The sequence below is a fragment of the Castanea sativa genome, chromosome 10 (genome assembly GCF_040712315.1).
Source record: "Castanea sativa cultivar Marrone di Chiusa Pesio chromosome 10, ASM4071231v1".
Taxonomy (NCBI): domain Eukaryota; kingdom Viridiplantae; phylum Streptophyta; class Magnoliopsida; order Fagales; family Fagaceae; genus Castanea; species Castanea sativa.
The window spans coordinates 30,623,812-30,633,004 of NC_134022.1; the positions used below are offsets into that span (position 1 = coordinate 30,623,812).

Here is a 9,193-nt window from a genome sequence, read left to right on the forward strand (position 1 = left end):
TTCACAATACCTTTTTGGTGCCTCCTAGTAACCCTTCTTAGTTGTCAGAAGAAAATTTATATTGTTTGTGACATAGATTGATCTCAATTCTTTTGGTCTTGTTTTTCCTTAATGATATACAGGTCTTGATTCATGTCAGCTTCTGATTTTTGTCCATTGGCGATGAGAAGTGAAAGATTCAAAGGCTTTGATGATGATTCACAGGACATTATGATTATGATACCCGATTGTTTCTATTGCGATAGCAGAACCTTATGGTATGTTTGTTAACTGTTTTTTTCTCTTGTTTTCTATTTTGAAGAATAGTTTTCTATTTTCTTACCCAAAAATCTTGTTTGGTAATTAAAAACAAGCTGAAAACAAAAATAGTTCTCAATTCTCAAATTACAAAGAAAATAGAAAACATGAATTTACCTGTTTTCAATTTCAAGCTCTTTAAAAACACAGAGAAAACAGCTTGAAACCCACAATTAATGAATCAGCGCCTTAGTTTGAACCCCACTAGAAGCAAAACAAGGAATTTTAGCATTTTTTTCCCTCTCTCACACGGGGACGGGTTATTTTTGCACATCACTCTGTGTAGGTTAAATAAGAGGACCACATTTGCTCATTGGTGACTTTAATAGGTTACAGGGGCCTCAATTTACTTTTTGGTGGCATAAATTAGCCAAATTGAGATGCGATTTGTTTGCTTTTTGGCACCAAGAATTTGCTATTGATGAATGTTTGCCTTGCTAGAAGCTCACATTGTTGCTTATGTTTTATCTAATGTGGCAGTAGCTTTTGGAAGTGGCGGCCTCAAAGTTACATTTAGGCTGCGTTTGTTTCGGCTAAAAATAGATTTGGGAAAATATTTTACACCCTACTGTGTGTTTGGTTGCGCATGAAAATTTTGGTCAAACTAAAAACCATTTTATTGACTATAAAATTCGGCCCCCAGAACTGGAAAATGAATTACACACGTGTTTTACCTTCAAATGATTTTTGGACTCAAACACCCGAAGAGAGAGAGAGAAAGAGTAAGAAGAGAGAGTAGAGAGAGTGAGCTAGAAGCACACACAACCCCAGATCGCACCATCGCCCCAACCCTAAACGCACCGGTCTCGTCGCACCCACCACTGCCAAGATCGCACCCCAGATTTCATCGCCAAGATCACGCCGCCGCCCTCTAGATCGAACTCTCGTTGTCTCAATCTCGACGCCCCACATGCAGACGTTGGTCCGAGGTCCCCCCTCACGCCAGCGAAGCCCATCTCACCTCCAACATCTCCGATCTGTCGCTCCCACGTCGCCGGTGAAACACTTCTCTCAAACCCACCCTCTACAATACCCGATCCACCCAAAACTGATCTTGTGCTTGACCCACCCAAGACCAATCTTGTTGCCGCCGCTGAAGATTGATCTCGTTGATCCGATCTCCATCTCTTTCCCAATCTATCTCTCTTTCCCTCAATCTCTCACTCTTTCTTCCTCCCTCTTTCTCAGTTTGACCGAGTTCAGCTTGTGAATGAATGGAGCTAATGGATTTTTGTTTTGTTAATTATATACTGAAATTTTCTATTATAAAATTTGTTTGGAAGTTGAGAAAATGACTTAGAAAATGTGAAAAACTAGTAGAAAATAGCATTTTTAGAATGCAACCAAACACTTGAAAACATTTTCTAAAACAATTTTCATAATGTAGTCAAATACTTGAAAATATTTTTCTTTTCCAAAAATATTTCACCTGAAAATATTTTACACTTGAAAAAGATTTTACATGTTGTCAAACGCAGCCTTAGTCATAACAGAATGCACCAAACAAAGGCCTAAAAATCAATTTGTGAAGGCATCATTAGATCTTACCTGATTTTTATAAACTAACTGAATTAATTACGTCAAGAAATCTCGACTAATAACCCGTTTGAGAATTAGGCAGTGCTGCCACAACAATATGGAAATGAAGCTTCATAACAATTAACAAGGTTCAGCTAGAGTAAGAGTGCTACATCAAGACAGTATCTATGGTATTTCTCCGGGAACCATGTTTATGTTAGTTTTTGGAGCTTGGTCAACCCCTGATTGTAGTCAGTTATCTAATTTTCGATATCTTTCCTACTATTGTTTAACTTATTCCAAACATTGCTGTTTTCATTTGGTGTTCTTAAATTAATGTTTCTGTTGTTACCTGTCACCACCCCTTGTTATTTTGATACCACTAGCATTACATTGAGTCTTCTTTTCAAGTTTGACAGCCTAATTTCTATTTTCAAGACTAAGATGATATGTTCCCACAACTCCTTGGTTTATGCTGTGGAGTGTAAATATTTGACTGTTGTGGAAACTGAGTTATACCTCTAAATCAGGTGACAGTCACAAACAGATGGGGGAGTTTTGCACCTGTGAAATGACCTCTCATATTTGGAGGTAAAACCTATATATTTGGTCAATCTTGTGATTGATTCCTAGAACTTCCCTTATGTAGGATGGGATCTTCTGTTTCTTCACATATTTACTCTCTCTCTCAATTGTCATTACTATCATCTAGTTGAAAGGACAAATTTGAAAATAAACTTGCCAAAATATTGAAACAATTTTTCTTGTTTCATGCCAATGAGCTTTAGCTCAAACGGTACCTCCTCCTTGTAAAATGGAATGGTGTGGAAGGTGAAGTTGTGGGTTGAATGTAATTGACTGGAAAAAAAAAATGATAATGCAGACACATAAAGAGTAGTTGAAAAGTATCTGCAAAGGGGGACTTCTGGCCTTGAACCTTCCATTGTGAAAGACTGTTAGTTACTTGGGTAATGAGTGATCATGATGTCTTGAACTTTTCAATCATTTGTGTGAACCAAGACAACAGAATTCACTTGGATTCTTTCTAGACAGTTAGTCCTCATGATTGTGCTCATTTTGGCCCTAAACTACCCCTTGATTTCATGAGTGCTTAGACAATTTAGCCTTATGATTCTCATAGAAAGGACCCCCTTCACACTTAACAATTGGTGAGTGTAGGGGCAGTGTAGCACGGAAGAAAATCAACAAATGGTTTCATCAATTGGTCTTCCAAACCATCACAGCATCACTATTTGAGTTTTGAAATTAATACGAGTACAAATAAATTTTTCCAGGAACTTTGGGCCAGTTTTTTTTTTTTTTTGATAAGCTGCAATGATATAAAAGAAAAGCCTAAAGAGGATAGTCCCTCTTACAAACGGACATGATGACTTCAGAGACACTATCCTTACTGAAACATAACAAAGGACTGGAAAGTAAAGCAAATCTAGCAGTTGCGTGAGCAGCTGCATTGCAAGTTCTTTTAACCCACATAAAACTACAATTGAATATTTGACACTTCCCTATATAATTGAGGGAGATATCCTGCTCAAATTCCCTAAAAAACTTTACTCAAAAAAAGAAAAATACAAACCCATTTTAGACAGTACTAAGAAAAGAAGTCGGACTTGGAGGGATTGGGATATCTACAGTCCCTTCTAGCATTAGCAGAACCTTCTACATCGAAGGACGAAGTGATGGCTAGTAAAGAATGCACCAAAGTCCCACTTTAACCATTCTCTCCAACTGTATTTTTTCAACCTCCTTATCGCTCACTAGTTTATCTAGTTTGCGAGCCTCAAAGCAGTGGTATGCCCATTCTTCAAGAATAGCTTCTTCTTCAGGAAGATTCCAGTCCACACACTTTCTACAACATATAAGCTCCAATAGTAAGATTCCAAAGCTATATACATTGGCTTGAAAGTCACAGGCTGGCTTCGATTCCACTCTGGTGCAACATACCCCTTTGTCCCTCAGATGCCCGTAAATGTGTTGGTTTGGTTTGGCTTTAACAACTTTGCCAATCCAGAGTCATAGATTTTCGCACTCTTATGTTCATCTATGAGTATTTTTTGGGGCTTTATGTCACAATGAATGATCTGTGACTCACACTCTTCACAGAGATAAAGAATTCCTCTCGTTACATTCCAAGTAATTCCTATTCTTTCATCCCAGCTAGGTTGTTTTTCAGGTGTGAAGAGTATATCTGCAAGTGATCCATTACACATGTACTCATATACCAAAAGCCTATCCTCTCCCTCTTGGCAATACCCAAGTAGATGGACAAGGTTCTTGTGGTGTGTTCTCCCAATTACTTTCATTTCAGTTTGAAACTCTTTTTCCCCTTCAGCCAACACTTTTTCTAGTCTTTTGATGGCTACAAGCTTCTGACCATTCCATATTGTTTTCTTGTAAACGGTCCCAAATGATCCTCTACCTAGCTCTTGCTTGAAACCATTGGTCATTTTCTCAAGATCCAAATAAGTAAATGATCTTGGGGAAACATTCACACTCAAACCAACATTTCCACTATTATAGAGCCCTTTATATGCGCAGACATGATTTCTATAAATTGCAATTCCAGAAATCACTGACATAATGATTCCAAATGCAGCAAGTGGGATTCCTATAATCAATGACTTTTTTTCTAGTTCCATTGGCGCAATTTTATTTATGGTTGATGTATATGTAGGTACCTTGATGAATGCTATGTTTGTATCACTTAGTTGTCTTCTTCCAAATCTCAATGGAAGCCTTTGCTTTTGACAACTTCCATCTTTGTACATAGCGGCTTCACAGTTACAGTCCTCCAAACAAGCTGCCTCACAGTCCTCTTTCTGCAATAACTGTAGAATGGAAAAGGCACTATCTTCCTAGACAGTATTAGATGCTGCTTCCATGGTATATTACAGACTTCCGTTTCTGCTTTGGCAACTTCTGCAGTGAAATTCCTTTCACAGCCTGAACTCCATTTCCCTTGGCTAACAGGTGCAAATCCTGGAAGACAGGCAATTAGCTTCTTGATCAGCGTTAGTACAGAACCCATTGAGGCCACATAGGCCCTTAGGGTCACACTTATCATTGGAAGATGGCCATATGACTAACCAACTCCCATTCTTTACCAAATTGTGTGAGTATAGCCTGAGGATCCCATCAGCATCAATTCTCATTAGATAGAATGTATCTTTTGTTGGATATCCGCCTTAAGTCAGATTTCTTAGGTATGTGCCAGTGAAAGTGAGCAAGTAGAGACGGCCATCATCATCAAGACATGGTGACGCGTTATTGCCAAATGTTACAGAACTCCAATAAGCATATTCAGGCTTTAATTCCAATACTAATGAGTATTGCACGAGGTTTCCATCTGTTTGCATTACCAGTTGAAATATTCCTGTCGATTGGTCAGATTCTGAAACACTTGAAACCAACCTTGTTTCAGCTGAGATATACTGACTCTATAAGATGGTATTGGTTGGTTTGTTGAAATTTTGCCATATAATATCCTTATTTGAACTATATAGAGCAAAGTTTCCCGAATTAAGCATTGATGCCGATGTTGCACGTTCAGGAGCATTGACAATGTCTGTCTCGTTGCCTTTTGCAGATTGCAGGATAAGTCTACCATCACTAGTGAAATTCAATGCAACATCAGCGAGAGTTGGAGGATTGTCTCGGTTAGCTGTCCAGATTACTGTCTTTTCTGGAATCCCGGCAAGAAAAACTCCTATGGCATAGCCGTTAGTTTGTTGGTAGAATCCAAAGGCATATAGACCAGAGCTTGACAACCATGAAGAATTGGTCTCAGGTGTTAAAAAAGAGCCTAGGCTTACAATGGATTCCCCTTGTTGAGCTTCTGCGGTTAAAATTGCTGAAAGAAGAAGAAGAAGCAAGGTAGTTGACATCACTGGACAATAGCTAGTTCACTATCTTTGTTTTCCTTTCACTCTGCTTTCAAATGGAAAATGAATAATAATGTAATTTTTTTTTTTTGAGAAATAATTACAACATGCTACTATCCCACCGTTCGAATCATTTTTCCACTAGACCCTCAAACACTTTGTATTTTAGTGAGGAGGGGCAAATTCAACTACAAGGTCTTTGACAAAATGAATAATAACGTTTAGGAACTAAGAATTCAATCCACCTCCACATATTATAGTCTTTTTTTTTTTGTGCGAATATATATAGTCTTTTTTTTTTCGTGCAAAACATATATGATATATAGTTGTTCTACCACCATATATTATATATAGTCAATAAAACAAACAATGGCTTATGTATTTGTCTCTTACAAACAATGGCTTATGTTTGTATCTTATAGTTGACTTGGATCTACTTGGAGACTAAGTATTTGCATACCTTGTACGAATATTTTTGAGTGCTGCAAAAAAGTATTAAGTTTTGGTGTTGGAAAGAGTAAAAGATTGAGTTATTCAAAGAATCAGCACAAGAAACAGAATCATTCATTTTAAGTCTCTTTCTTAGTGAACTGAGAAGACCGTGCATGCGCACATTCAAAGTCTTTTCACTAATCTGCCAATTCACTAGTCTCCCAATGAATTATCAGTAAGGCCGGCAAGGCGAAAGTTATCTCATGTGTGAGGAGACAGTTTTATGAGATCACCTTCTCAATAGTATATGAAACCCACGTATGTTGGTTGTTGGATTCGGGGTCTCATAAGATACCTTTTTTTTTTTTTTTTACCAAACATATTCCACTTAAGCCTTTGCCTAGGGTCCTCTTTAAAATGGAAAAAAGTTTAGTTCCATACTTCAACTCATGATATGATGTTTAGAGAGATAATCCATGTGTAGTGTTAATCACATGAATTTTTTTTGAGTCATGTAACTTGTTAATACACATAAATCGTCTTATAAATTATCATGTAACTAGTTGCAGATCCATGCAATGCTTGGAAATAAATAATTATTTTGTATTATAATATAATGTATAATTTTTTTTTTCTCAAATTTGTTGAAGATTTAATAATTTTTATTCAGTCCAATTAGTTCAACTTCGGTCCAATTTGCTCCACTCAGTCAATTTTGGTCCCCTTCAGTCTATTTTAGACTAATTGGGCCTTAAGTCCATTCTTCTTGTAGGTTTTCTTTACATGTTTAGCTCAAATTTTAATTTTTTTACTAAAAAATTTTGGGTTGAAAAGTATGAAATTTTATTATATTTGAGCTAAACTCATTAGTTTTGAGTTAAAAAATAAAAACAAAATAGATTTTAGAAATTGGAAATATGAGCCCTAAAAATGATAAATATGCAAAAGTCTTATCGGTCCAGTTTGGTCCTATTTGGACCATATGGTCGTAATCAGTCTATTTGGTCCTAGTTAGTCAATTTTGTCCACTAAAGTTCTATTCCGTCCGCTTCGGTTCATTCGGTCTTCTGTGGTCCATTTGGTTCATATTTGTCCAACTATATCTACATCGGTCCATATTGGTCCTATTCGGTCCATTCTGTCCACTTTAGATCTACTTGGTCGTATTCTGTCTACTCTGTCCACTTTGGTCAACTTCAGTCATATTCAGGGCATTCAGTACACTTTGGTTCTATTCGGTCCATTTTGTCTACTTTGGTTCTATTTGGTCCACATTTGTTCTATTAGATCCATTTTGTCTACTTTAGTGCTATTCAGTTTATATTGGTCCTATTCGGTCCAATTCGGTCTAATTTGTTCCCACTCTGTCCATTCTGACTCATTTGGTCCTATCCGGTCCCCTTCCGTCCTATTCTTTCCACTTTGGTCCTATTCGGTCCTATTCTATTGTTTCAGTCCACTTTGTTCCATTTGCTTCAATTCGGTCCATTTTGGTCCACTTTGATATTTTGTTTTTGCACTTACATAATGGGAAAATACATGTTTGATAGTTTAAAATTAGAGAGAGAATTTTGAAAATGGATGAATAATGTGGCCGTTGGTATGGCTCAACATGAGGGTAGTAACAATAAATGTTACGTTTCAACTTTATATATATATATATATATATATATATATATATATATATATATATATATATATATATATATTGTTAGGTTCTAAGTACTTAGGAACTAATGTATTAGAACTCTAATATGTATTGTTGGCAAACCATGATTAAAATAGGTGTCTAGTTATGTTTTAGACTTGCTCAAAGTACGTGATTTATGTAAAGTTGGAATCGAGTTAACTGCAGAAGTTACTGTGCATTTTTGCCGGACTCGATCGATCGAGAATTAGACTCAATCGATCGAAAGTCGTGCAAATTGTTTTTTCTGCAGATTTTCCAACTCAGCCCTAAGCCCATATGACGTGTAGGGTTTCATGTTTTGCCATAAGTATAAAAGGCAAACCCTAATCACGTTTTTGAGGTTGCTCATATTACTGTTTGTGTGAATCTCTGGTGAGATCAAAGAGGTGCTTGCCTTCACACAAGCTTAGGATTATCAAGAAGGAGATTACTTCAAGAACTTGATGATCATTCAGTTGCTGCCATAAGAGTTTAAAGATACACAAGCGGGGGTGCTTGTACTTGCTGGAGAATCCAAGAAAGAAGGAGTCTGTGGTCTCGGAGCTTGCACGTAGTCGTGTCAGTAAGTTCTACTGGTGGGTAGCAATAGGATGTTAGTGGTCTAAGTCACTATTGTACACTTCGATTCTTTCATAGTGGATTCATGTTTACCTTGAGAATAGCTAGGTTAAATCCTCCCCAGGTTTTTTACCAGTTTGGTTTTCCTGGGTCATCATATCTTTGTGTTTTTATATTCCGTACTTTACATTGATATGATTATATGATTATGTTAACGTAGATCTAAAATTTGGACTAAATAATAACTTGGCTTGTTAACTAGGTTATTCCAATTGTGTGTTAAAGGGGTCTAAATAAACTCTACATATATATATGTTAGAAATGATAGCTTCAAATTTGGAGCCAAACTTTTTACCCAATAAAAAAAGGCCTTAAATCGTGATCAATGATTGATTTTTTAAAGTGTGTTATGGAGTCTCTTTTCCACCCTAGGAAGGTCCCAAAAATTGTGGGGATTAAAATCCAAATTTAATATTATTATGAACTCAAAAATGTTCCATTCAAATAGAAATATTATGAATGTTTTGAATTATCATTGATGATCGATTTCCCTTAATAATTTGAAAATTTAATTTTTATAAGCTAGTCTCTCATAAGGTACATTTTCAACATAAATTAGTTAATTTCTCACTGGCAACACACCAAATAATAATGATACACCATTGAATTTCATTTATCGGATTGACAAGATTTAATTATATTTTATTGAGTTTACACATATGAGTGAAGTTCCATACTGAATAATGACAATAGTGAGTAGTTAATAACTTTTTTATTTTTTATTTTATTTTTTGATGAA

General features: G+C 36.2%; 1 pseudogene; it reads right to left on the reverse strand.

Moving 5' to 3' along the window:
• Positions 1-3,414: 3,414 nt before the first annotated feature.
• LOC142614262 (G-type lectin S-receptor-like serine/threonine-protein kinase LECRK3) lies at positions 3,415-5,937 on the reverse strand (annotated as a pseudogene).
• Positions 5,938-9,193: the final 3,256 nt, after the last annotated feature.